At 44.0% G+C, this 12,511-nt stretch overlaps 2 non-coding genes across 2 annotated transcripts; one reads left to right on the top strand and one right to left on the bottom strand.

The window, feature by feature from the left end:
• Positions 1–232: 232 nt before the first annotated feature.
• trnas-gcu (transfer RNA serine (anticodon GCU)) lies at positions 233–314 on the bottom strand. Its single transcript has one exon. It is a non-coding gene; the product is annotated as a tRNA-Ser (tRNA).
• Positions 315–11,863: 11,549 nt separating this feature from the next.
• On the top strand, positions 11,864–11,952 carry trnap-ugg (transfer RNA proline (anticodon UGG)). The gene is given in 2 exon segments: positions 11,864–11,899; positions 11,917–11,952. It is a non-coding gene; the product is annotated as a tRNA-Pro (tRNA).
• The last annotated feature ends 559 nt before the right edge of the window (positions 11,953–12,511 follow it).

The following is a 12,511-nucleotide window of genomic DNA, read 5'->3' as shown; positions in this document are numbered from 1 at the left end:
AAGCCAGAGAAAGTAAAGATGGAAGGAAGGAGGGGAAGAAAAATCCTGCTCCGTTTCGTGATCCCTATTTGATCTTCATTCCAGTGCAGTTTGGGTGAAGAATTCCAAATGTCTGTCTCAATTTTAATAAAGTATAACCAATTCTGGAATCACTATCTGGACACAGACAAAAACGGGTTTTGAGGCTGACTTTACACATAAACTCCCCCAACATAAATAGTTTATAAACAAGCGACAAAGATGGGATTCGAACCCACGCATGCAAAGCACAATGAATTAGCAGTCCATCGCCTTAACCTCTCAGCCACCTTGTCAGTTGCATAAGCATGGCTGTCACCTTCAGCACAGCTTCTAGCTGTGCAGCGAGCTGTGTCATGATGGAAATATATCTTCTGCAAGTAAATGAAGTTGGGAATGGAGCGGTGTGAAACATTTTCAGACCATGTCCAACACATTTCTACTCAGTGTGAAAACCCACCACGGAAAGACTGGAACATACAATCATTTCATCACATCGTGATTAACATCACTCAGACACCGGAACCATGAGGTCACTGACGAAGTCATGATGACCGAATTTCTCATAAAATGACAACTGAACTAACTGACTGGAAGAATTGCTTTAACTCCACATGTTCAGAGAGACACAGCCTCAGACCAACTTGTCGGGTGGTGTAAACAGATATCATTGCTTCTGATCTTCACCAGAACAGAGAGTGAGATGTGACATTGATCATCAAACAGACTGTGAGAGAATACAACAGAATAAAACACATGGAGAGACACTGTGGAATAACAAATAGATTTGATTGGAATGTTGAAATTTTGATTGAAATGGATAAAACACCAGAAACAGCAGATTAAATTGGGATTCTCATCATTATATTGATCTGGGACAGAAAAGAGAAACTGATGGAAAGAAGAGAAGAAGGAAGAAAAGAAAGGATGGAACTGTTCCATTTTTTCAGTTTTTTCACTCACCCATCAAAGCTGATAAAAAAAGTTGCAAATAACAGAGAATTTCACCAAAAAGGGAGATTAAATGTTGCTGAAACCTTGGATCGAAGGATGCCCCAACAGATCACCTGTTTAACTGTCTCCTCACTGGGGGATTTCAATCAGTGAGCAATATTATTCTCTACTTTTTTTGTTAATTGGTCCCAGAACTGTCACTTGGAATTAATATCAGTGTTCTGACTCCTGAATAATAAAATTGTGAGTTTCTCGATATTTTCTGGACACATTTCCTGCTGAAAGAACTAAGAACTCTTTTCTAATTTACACAATACAAAATACACACTCATCAAGCCTGCTAAGCTAGCATCCTTGGTGCTGCTCTCTCTTCTCCCGAACTTCATCTCATGTGACTGTTACATTATCACTCTGACATTGGGAGGGGTTGATCCCACCATCTTCAACATTAACCCTTTACATCCTTATACCACACTGTCTGTCCAAAAAAAATGGGTGGAGGGAACTTCCTTCATTTATCAAAGCACCAACAGCAGCACAGTGGCGCAATGGTTAGCACCACAGCCTCACAGCTCCAGTGACCAGGATTCAGTTCTGGGTACTGCCTGTGTGGGGTTTGCAAGTTTTCCCTGTGTCTGTGTGGGTTTCCGCCGGGTGCTCTGGTTTCCTCCCACCTCCAAAAGACTTGCAGGTTGATAGGTAAATTGGCCATTGTAAATTGTCCAAAATGTAGGTACGTGGTTGGAGAATGGTGGGGATGTGGTAGAGAATATGGGATTAATGTAGGATTAGTATAAATGGGTGGTTGCTGGTTGGCACAGACTCGGTTGGCCGAAGGGCATGTTTCAGTGCTGTATCTCTAAATAAGAAAAGTAAAATAAATGCTACCAGTCGTAAATCAACTCAAACCCATTAGAGAGATAGAGGGAGACTGTCAGAGAACTTCCTGCATCCAGTCCTGACCCTGTCACACTCAGCAGCTTCTCACCCAGACCCCACTCTCATCAAAACTGAACATTGTTACCGAGACCCTTCAAATACTGTTTATAAAAGGTAGAAAAATTCAAACTTCATCACAGCTAGATTGAATAGAACAAAGTTTAATATCTTCTCGTCGTCACCCGGTAACCACATGAAACAGTCCTTAAATCAGTAGCATAAATTATCAGCTGTAAGAATGTTTGTCATTGGGTTGAATCATTTCTGTGTGATGAATGTTCCAGCATCATAAACCAGGGGAACGTGTTGACTGAGCAGTGTCTCCATCTCTTCTGGACAGTTCACCCTTCATTCTGCTCTGATTCACTTTCCCAAAGCGGATCTACAGATTCTCAAATCCGGAGACTGGGTTTTCTTATTTTGTTCCTTTTGATTTTTCTTGCTCCTGAATGATAATATATTCCAACCTCGGATCAAACTTGCCCTGTGTCCCAGTCTCGGTTAAAAGCGACAAATAACGGCACCAACATTCTGAAACATACAACACGGTCACATTCTGCTTCAGTGAGATTAATGCTGAGGCAGTTTCCGTGTCGAATGCGATTGTGAACAAATTTCTCTCAAGGAAATTGTGAGTGATCAAGTATTTGCACTGAATTTCTGTGCAAGAAGGGACAGTTTCAAACAGTCATTCCTAAATCACTTCCTTCACAAAGAAAACGACTGTGCTGTCTTAACGTGTGACTCAACTTCACAAACAAATTTGAACTCGAAGTTCAGGAGAAGACAGAGATGTGAATGATTGACAGTGTAATCTTTAAATCATAATTTTCCGTTTCTTCGTTGAAGTGAGGCTCAACCCTAAGCCACTAGAGATCGCGGAAAGCTACAAACTTGGATCCAGAAATCAGAAAAGTAGTGAAACAGTTGGTGAGTACATTGTGACACTGAAGAATTTATCACCACCTTGCAACATTGGCACATTCTTAGACCGTACATTATGAGACAGATTTGTGCTTATATTGGTGGATGAGGAAAGATACTAAACACACAAAATCCCACATTTGAGCTCGTGTGTAAGATTGCTCTTTCAAAGGAGATAGCATCAAAGAATGCTCGTGAATTTCGTCCTATGCCAGTGACAGTAACACACTTCAGAGGAACTTAAACACACTGGTAAAATGGGCTTTCACACAACAGATAAAATTTTACACAGAGAATTGTGAAGTGATACAGTTTGGGAGGAAGAATGAGACAATGTCCACCAATCTTTTTTGATCAAGGTTTGAAAAGGTTGCTAAGAGCAAACAGGACAATTGGCTTTATTAATAGAGGCATAGAGTAAAAGCAAATAAGTTATGCTAAACCTTTATAAAACACTGGGGCTGAATGGCCCACTCCTGTACCTCCACAGAAAGCTTCCACTCCAGGATCAGACACCCTCTCCAGGATCACTCTCCATACATCCCGCCACTCCACGCACGGATATCTCCCTCAGGATCAGATCACAGCTCCACAGTCCTGCCACATCCAGTCGTGAATGGTGGTGGATAATTAAATAACTAACAAGATGAGGAGGCTCCAAAAACATTCACATCCTCAATGATGGTGGTGCTGAGCACGTCAGTGCAAAAGATGAAGCTGAAGCATTTGCAACCATCTTCAGTCAGAAGTATTAAGTGGATTTGATCTGTGCTAATTTCAGCTCCTCATGCTCGCTGGTGCCTTGGTTCTCTGGTGCTAATTTCAGAGTAAATCAAACAGCTTGACAATTGGAGCCAAAGAAAAAGACACAGGAGAGGTTGAAAGTGCCAAAACCTGGGATTGAACCAAGAACTGTTTAACTGCTAGTACAGCACGAACTCAACAAAGCTATTTCAACAACACACTAAAGCCACCATTCTGTCACTGCTTTGGAAGACAATATATACATTAAAGTGTTTGTAAAAAGTTACAGAACACAACATGTGAGTAATATTCCCCATTGTTTTCTCAGTACTGATGGACTGTGAAGTGGGAGACAGCCAGAAGTCCCACTGTGCCACACTGACCCTGAGCTGTGAGTGAAATGAGATAAAGTTCAATCTTTAGCAGAGAGATTCTGGAGAGAGGTAAGAGTCCTGAATCAAGGAAAGACTTTCTGACACAATAAAAGCAAAATACTGCAGATGCTGGAAATCTGAAATAAAAACAAAAAGTGCTGGAAATACTCAATAGCTCTGGCAGCATCTGTGGTGAGAGAAACAGAGTTAACATTTCCGGTCTGTGACATTTCATCAGAACTGACACAGGTTAGAAAATAATTAGTTTTTAAACAAGTGAAGGGGAGGGGCATGTGGGAGAGAACAAAGGGGAAGGTGTTTGATAGGGCAGAGGGCAGGAGAGATTAAATAACAAAGCTGTCCTGGGACAAAGTGTGTTAATGCTTGTGGTTGCCTGACACCAGTCATGCTCTGATGTTATTGAACACAATGTTCAATCCACAAGGCTGTAGAGTGCCGAATCAAAAGGTCAGGTGCTGCTCCTCGAGCTTGGGTCGATTTTCACTGGAACACTGGAGCAGGCCAAAGACAGAAATGTTGACATGAGAGCAGGGGGGAGTGTTGAAATGGCAAGCAACCAGAAGCTCAGGATCATGCTTTCGGCCTGAGCAGAGGTGTTCCACCTAATCTGCTTTTGGTCTCCCCAGTTTAGAGGAGCCCGGATTGTGAGTAGTGAATACAGTATACATAATTGAAAGAAGTACAAGTAAATCGCTGCTTCACCTAAAAGTAGTGTTTGGGGCTTTAGATAATGAGCAGAGAAGAGGGAAAAGGGCAGGTATTATATCTCCTGCGATTGCATGGGAAGGTGAAGAGGTGTTGGGGTAATGGAGGAGTGGTCCAGGGTGTTGTGGAAGGAACAATCCCTTCGGAATGCTGACAAGGGAGGGGAAGTTGCGTTTGGTGGTGGCATCACGCTGGAGGTGACGGAAATGGTGGAGGATGATCCTTTGGATGTGTTTATGTTTAGAGATACAGCACTGAAACAGGCCCTTCGGCCCACATGGTCTGTGCCGACGATCAACCACCCATTTATACTAATTCTATACTCCTACCGCATCCCCACCTGTCCCTATATTTCCCTACGACCTACCTATACTAGGGGCAATTTATAATGGCCAATTTACCTACCAACCTGCAAGTCCTTTGGCTTGTGAGAGGAAACTGGAGCACCCGGAGGAAACCCACACAGACACAGGGAGAACTTGCAAACTTCACACAGACAGTACCCAGAATTGAACCTGGGTTGTTGGAACTGTGAGGCTGCAATGCTGACCACTGCGCCACTGTGCTGCTGTGGAGGCAGGTGGGTGGAAAGTGAGGACAAGGGGATCCCTGTTGCAGTTCTGGGAGGGAGGGGAAGGGAGAGGGCAGAGGTTGAAGGTCCATTCAACTACACTGGGAGGGGGGAGTTGAAATCTGGTGATGTTGTTGAATTTAATTTCAAACACCCCTTGAACTCTCTGCCGATGAAGTCTGAAAAAGGGAAGAACAACCACACAACATGGGTCTCAAATCGAAGACCCTGAGATTAAAAGTCTCATGCTCTGAGCTAACAAGGCCTGATACAGTACTTCTACTCTGTCTGTTATTGGACGGATGCAGCTGTTGGCTCCACCCCAAGGGCGGGAGTTTGTTCCACCAACCATGAAGCAGCTTCCTATCAATTCCCAAAATTATCAGTAAATCCACTTACAGAAGCCCCAAAGTGTGATATATTCCTCTCACTCATCGATAATAAAACTTATAAATCTTTTTACCTTGCAAATGCTGCCATCTATTTTGTCAGTATTTATTTCTCTCTCCTTTTTGTTTAGTACATGCATTCCTTTGGAATTTTTTTCCAATTATATCTGAGGGATGAAATGAACATATCTGGCAACTCAAAACTGGGCATCCATGAGGCACTGTGGGCCATCTGCAGCAGCAGAATTGTATTTAAACACAATATGTTACCTCATAGCCTGACATATCCCTCACTCTACCATTACCATCAAGCCAAGGGAGCAATAGTGGTTCAATGAAGTGTGCAGGAGGGCATGTCAGGAGCAGCACCAAGCAGACCTAAAAATGAGTGAAGCTACAACACAGGATTACTTGCATGTCAAACAGTGGAAGCAGCATGCAATAGACAGAGCTGAGTGATCTCACAACCAACAGATCAGATCAAAGCTCTGCAGTCCTGCCACATCCAGTCCTGAATGGTGGTGGATAATTAAACAATCAACAGGAGGTTCCACAAATATCCCCATCCTTAATGAAAGGGGAGACCAGCATATCAGTGCAAAATACAAGGTTGAATAATTTGCAACCATCTTCAGCCACAAGTATCAACTAAATGATGCATCTCGACCTCCTCCTGATGTCCCCAGCATCGCAGATGCCAATCTTCAGCAAATCCACTTCACTCCACATGATATCAAGAAATGGCTGAAGGCACTGGATACTGACAACATCCCGGCTGTAGTGCTGATGACTGATGCTCCAGAACCAGCCGCGCCACTAGCCACGCTGTTCCAGTACAGCTCCAACACTGGCATCGACCCAGCAACATGGAAAATTGCCCAGGTATGTCCTGCAAACAAAAAGCAGGACAAATCCAACCCTGCCAATTACTGCCCCATCAGCCTCCTCTTGATCATCAGTAAAGTGATGGAAGGTGTCATTGACAGTGCTATCAAGCAGCACTTACACAGCAATAACCTGCTCATCAATGCTCATTTTGGGTTCTGCCAGAGCCACTTGGTTCCTGACCTCGTTGAAGCCTTGACCCAAATTTGGACAAAAGAGCTGAACTCAAGAGGTGAGGTGAGGAGACAGTGACTGCTCTTGCCAAGGGCATCAAGGAGCCCTTGCAAAATTGAAGTCAATGGCCACCAGGGAGAAAACTCTCCACTAGAATTCTTTGAGGATGTGACAAAGTTGATTGATGAGGGAAGGGCTGTAGATGTCATATACATGGACTTCAGTAAGGCGTTTGATAAGGTTCCCCATGGTAGGCTGATGGAGAAAGTGAAGTCGCATTGGGTCCAGGGTGTACTAGCTAGATGGATAAAGAACTGGCTGGGCAACAGGAGACAGAGAGTAGCAGTGGAAGGGAGTTTCTCAAAATGGAGACGTGTTCCACAGGGATCCGTGCTGGGACCACTGTTGTTTGTGATATACATAAATGATTTGGAGGAAAGTATAGGTGGTCTGATTAGCAAGTTTGCAGACGACACTAAGATTGGTGGAGTAGCAGATAGTGAAGGGGACTGTCAGAGAATACAGCAGAATATAAATAGATTGGAGAGTTGGGCAGAGAAATGGCAGATGGAGTTCAATCAGGGTAAATGCGAGGTGATGCATTTTGGAAGATCCAATTCAAGAGTGAACTATACAGTAAATGGAAAAGTCCTGGGGAAAATTGATGGACAGAGAGATTTGGGTGTTCAGGTCCATTGTTCCCTGAAGGTGGCAACGCAGGTCAATAGAGTGGTCAAGAAGGCATACGGCATGCTTTCCTTCATCGGACGGGGTATTGAGTACAAGAGTTGGCAGGTCATGTTACAGTTGCATGGGACTTTGGTTCGGCCACATTTGAAATACTGCATACAGTTCTGGTCGCCACATTACCAAAAGGATGTGGATGCTTTGGAGAGGGTGCAGAGGAGGTTCACCAGGATGTTGCCTGGTATGGAGGGTGCTAGCTATGAAGGGAGGTTGAGTAGATTAGGATTATTTTCATTAGAAAGCCGACGGTTGAGGGGGGACCTGATTGAGGTGTACAAAATCATGAGAGGTATAGACAGGGTGGATAGCAAGAAGCTTTTTCCCAGAGTGGGGGATTCAAATACTAGGGGTCACGAGTTCAAAGTGAGAGGGGAAAAGTTTAGGGGGGATATGCGTGGAAAGTTCTTTACGCAGAGGGTGGTGGGTGCCTGGAACGCGTTGCCAGCGGAGGTGGTAGACGCGGGCACGATAGCGTCTTTTAAGATGTATCTAGACAGAGACAGGAATGGGCAGGAAGCAAAGAGATACAGACCCTTAGAAAATAGGCGACATGTTTAGGTAGAGGATCTGGATCGGCGCAGGCTTGGAGGGCCGAAGGGCCTGTTCCTGTGCTGTAATTTTCCTTGTTCTTTGTTCTTTAGTTGGAGTCATCCCTAGCGCAAAGGAATATGGTGATAGTTGTGGGCGGCCAATCATCTCAGTCCCAGAACAGCACTCAGGAGTTCCTCAGGGTAGTGTCCTAGGCCCCAACCATCTTCCGTTGCTTCATCAATGACCTTCCCTCTATCATAAGGTCAGAAGTGGGGATGTTCGCTGATGATTGCAAAATGTTCAGTAGCATTAGCAACTCCTCAGCTACTGAAGCAGTCCGTGTCCACATGTAGAGAGACCTGGACAACATTGGGCTTGGGCTGATAAGTGACAAGGAACATTCAACCCACAAAAGTGCCAGGCAATGAACATCTCCAACAAGAGAGAATCTAACCATCTCCCCTTGACATTCAATGGCATTACCATTGCTGAATCCCTCACTATCAACATTCTGGGGGTTACCGTCGAGCAGGAACTGAATTGGATCAGCCACATAAATACCGTAGCTACAAGAGCAGGTCAGAGGCTGGGAATTCTGCTGTGAATCACTCACCTCCTGTCCACCATCCACAAGCACAAGTCAGGAGCGTGATGGAATACTCCCCATTTGCCTGGATGAGTGCAGCTCCAACAACAATCAAGAAGCTCAACATCATCCAGGACAAAGTAGCTCGATTGATCAGCACCCCATCCACCACCTTAAATATTCACTCCCTCCACCACCAGTGAACAGTGGTAGCAGTGCGTACCATCTACAAGATGCACTGCAATAACTCACCAAGCCTCCTTCGACAGCACCTTCCAAACCCTTGACCTCGACCACCTAGAAGGACATTGGATGCATAGGAACACCACCATCTGCCAGTTCCCGTCCAAGCTACACACCATCCTGACTGGGAACTATATCACCGTTCCTTCACTGTCACTGGATCAAAATCCTGGAACTCCCTTCCGAACAGCACTGTGGATTTACCTACACCACATGGACTGCAACAGCTCAAAAAGGCGGCTCACCACCACCTTCTCAAGGGAAGTTAGCAATGGGCAATAAATGCTGCCGTTGCCAGCGATGCCCACATTCCGTGAAAGAATAAAAAAGAGATTTGCCACAATGGTAGCAGGGTGAGGGACTTCAGTGATGTGGAGAGATTGGAGAAGCTGGGGTTGTTCTCCTTGCAGCAGAGAAAATTCAGAAAAGATTTGACACATTTGTTCAAAATCATGGAGGTTTTCAATAGTTTAAATAAGGAGAAACTGTTTCCAGTGGTAAAAGGGTCAGTAAGCAGAGGACACAGATATCAGGTGATTGGCAGAAGAACCAGAGGTGACATGAAGAACCATTTTTTACACAGTAATGTGTTGTGATAAAAAAGAAAAGACTTGCATTTATATAGCACCTTTCCTGACCACTGGATATATCAAAGCACTTTGTTGACAATGAAATACTTTTGAAGTGTAATCACTGTTGTAATGTCAGAAATGCAGCAGCTAATACCCACAAACAGCAATGTGATAATGACCAACTGATCTGATTGAGGGGCAAATATTGATCACAACACCAGGGAGAATTGCTCTTCACTTGTTTGAAATTGCAGCATGGGATCTTTTACATTCACCCAAACATGCAGACCAGGTCTTGGTTTAACATCCCACCTGAAAGGCAGCACCTTCAACACCCTCAGTGCTGTACTGGAGTGTCAGCTGTGAACTCTGAACCCAGAAGCTTGTGATTTCGAGGTGAGAGTGACCAACTGAGCCACAGCTTTTACCTGAGTCTCAATCCTTCTACCAACAGTTTCTCTCTATCGGGTCTGTCACGACCCCTCATGATTGTGAACACCTCTATCAAATCTCCTCTCTAAGGAGAACAACCCCAGCTTCTCCAATCTATCCACATAACTGAAATCCTAACCATACGTTGCAGAAAGGAATTTTTCCTCAAGTTCTTTCCAGTTTTGTGAGTCACATTAAATCTGTAACCTTCGGTTATTGACCGTTCAGCAGTTAGAAACAGTTCCTCAGTATTTACTCTACCTCAAACCTTCAAGGAAGCTCTGCAAAGTAACTGAAAATCAAGTTGTCAGAAGTGGGATTTAAACACATGCCTCCAGTGAAAGCTGCAATCTGAACAGAGAAGCTGAAACCGCTCAGTCACCTCAACTGTTCAGAAATATTGCGAGAGTGGTTAGCAAAGCATGTGGGATCTTGGGCTTTATAAATAGAGACATTGAGTACAAAAGCAGGGTTGTTATGCTGAACTCTGGTTAGGCCCCAATTGGAGTGTTGCATCCAGATCTGCTCACCAATCTTTAGAAAGGATGTGCGGATTCTTGAGAGGATGCAGAGGAGATTTACCAGAATAGTTCCAGGGATGGAGGGTTTTAGTTTCAAGGTTAGGTTAGAAAAACAGGGTTTTTTCTGCCTGTATCAAAGGAGATTGAGGGGAGAATTGATAGAGGTGTCGAAGGCTATGACAGTTTTAGATAAGTTGGCAAGGAAAAATTGTTCCCATTAACTATTGGTACAAGGACTAGGGGATTCAGATTGAAGGTTTTGGAGAAGAGATGCAGGGGGAATGTGCGGAAGAACTTTTTTACACAGTGATTGGTAATGATCTGCAACTCGCTGCCCCTGTGGGCGGAGGAAGTGGAGACAATCGTTGGTTACAAAAGGAATTTCGATGGGCATTTGAAGGAAATAAATTTACAGGGCTAGGGGGATCGAGCAGAAGAGTGGGACTGACTGGATCGCTCCATGGAGAGCTGGCCTGTACTCGATGGGGCGAATGACCTCCTTCTATACCACAAATGACCCAATGACTCGATGAGTCGATGTCACTCTCAGAATCAAGACAACAGAGTGACAGATTTAACACAACATTATAACACATGTTTGGTTTGACAAATTCAATAATAACTCGTCTCCACTCCTAGTATTTCTAAATCCCACACATTCACTATAATGTGAACAATTATTTCCTGTTGTGTCTCTCTCACATTTGTTAACTTCACTATATTGGAGTGAGGTGACATCTACTGGCGGGAAGCAAGAACTGCAATCAAGCAGCAGAAACTCCACAGTCTGTCAGGGTGAAAGAAACATTGCAATATGAGGAAATAGTGAAGGGGTTTGATCGGGTTGATGGAAACATGATTCCACTTGTGGTATCGTATGAAGCAAGGGCCGGAAATATAAAATTGTCGTTAATAAATGAAATGAGGAATTCATGAAAAATGCATTTGCTTAGAGAATGGTTATAGAGATATACAGCACTGATATAGCCCTTTGGCCCACTGAGTCTGCACTGACCATCAACCACCCATTTATACTAATCCTATGTTAACCCAGAATTCCCTACCACATCCCCACATTTCTCCTATCACCTACCCTAGGGCCAATTTGCAACTGTCAATTTATCTATCAACCCACAAGTCTTTCGTTGTGGGAGGAAACCAAAGTACCTTGTGGAAGCCCACATAAACAACTTGCAAACTCCACACAGGCAGTATACAGAACTGAATCAGGGTCACTGAAGTTGTGAAGCTACAGTGCTCACCACTGCACCACCCTTAGAATGTGGATAGAGTAAAAAGTGAGATTGGATGGACAGAAGCAGTCTGAAAAGATGGCTCAAACAAAAGGTGAAAACCCTGAAATGTTAACTCTGTTTCTCTCTCCACAGATGCTGTCAGAGGTGCTGAGTATTTCCAGCACTTTCTGTTTTTATTTCAGCTTTGTAGGATATTGTTTTGATCTGAAAAAAATGCATGATCGGCTGTGGGTGCCAGTGAAATTCCACAGGAGCGAATAAAAACTATGCCAACGGTGGCTCGTTGGTCTAGGGGTATGATTCTCGCTTTGGGTATATAAATGATTAATATGTGAGAGGTCCTGGGTTCAAATCCCAGACGAGCCCTTCTCTGTTGCCATTTTTAGTTTAAGGTCATCGATTGCTTTCAGCCTTCCAGAAAGCGGAATCGATTTCCAAACTGAGCCTGCTTGAGGACCGGGGAACTGGATTCAAAGAGCTTGTCGACAAAATTGAAATGAACAAAATATACAGATTGTCAAGTGGGAATATAAGGTTGCAACAGTAACTAAAGGCCTGCTCGGGTCAGCAAATGAAACCCGACCCAAGCCTGACAGCACCGCATCCGACCTGGTCCGAGTCCTTTAATTTTTTTCCCGTGCCCGAACTGACCACCAGAATGTTCAGTTAAACTTGCTTCCGTTTTTCACTTTTTATGCTTGTGCAGGTAAGGCAACAAAAACTGTAACTGGACTTGAAAGGTTGTTTAAATGTACATTAAGATTAGAGCTACGTACCGGAGGTGATGAGCTGAAGATTGTTACCATAGAAGTTAGTGATTGTGAGGTCACTAGTTCAAGAGAAACTCGTGGAGTTGTGCCCAGACAGGTTGTCCCACACTGTATTGATTAAAATATTGCCCGAAGGCGAGAAAATATCATTATAC

The sequence above is a fragment of the Heterodontus francisci genome, unplaced genomic scaffold (genome assembly GCF_036365525.1).
Source record: "Heterodontus francisci isolate sHetFra1 unplaced genomic scaffold, sHetFra1.hap1 HAP1_SCAFFOLD_75, whole genome shotgun sequence".
In the NCBI taxonomy this organism is placed as follows: Eukaryota; Metazoa; Chordata; class Chondrichthyes; order Heterodontiformes; family Heterodontidae; genus Heterodontus; species Heterodontus francisci.
This window is presented reverse-complemented; position numbering and strand designations above follow the sequence as displayed.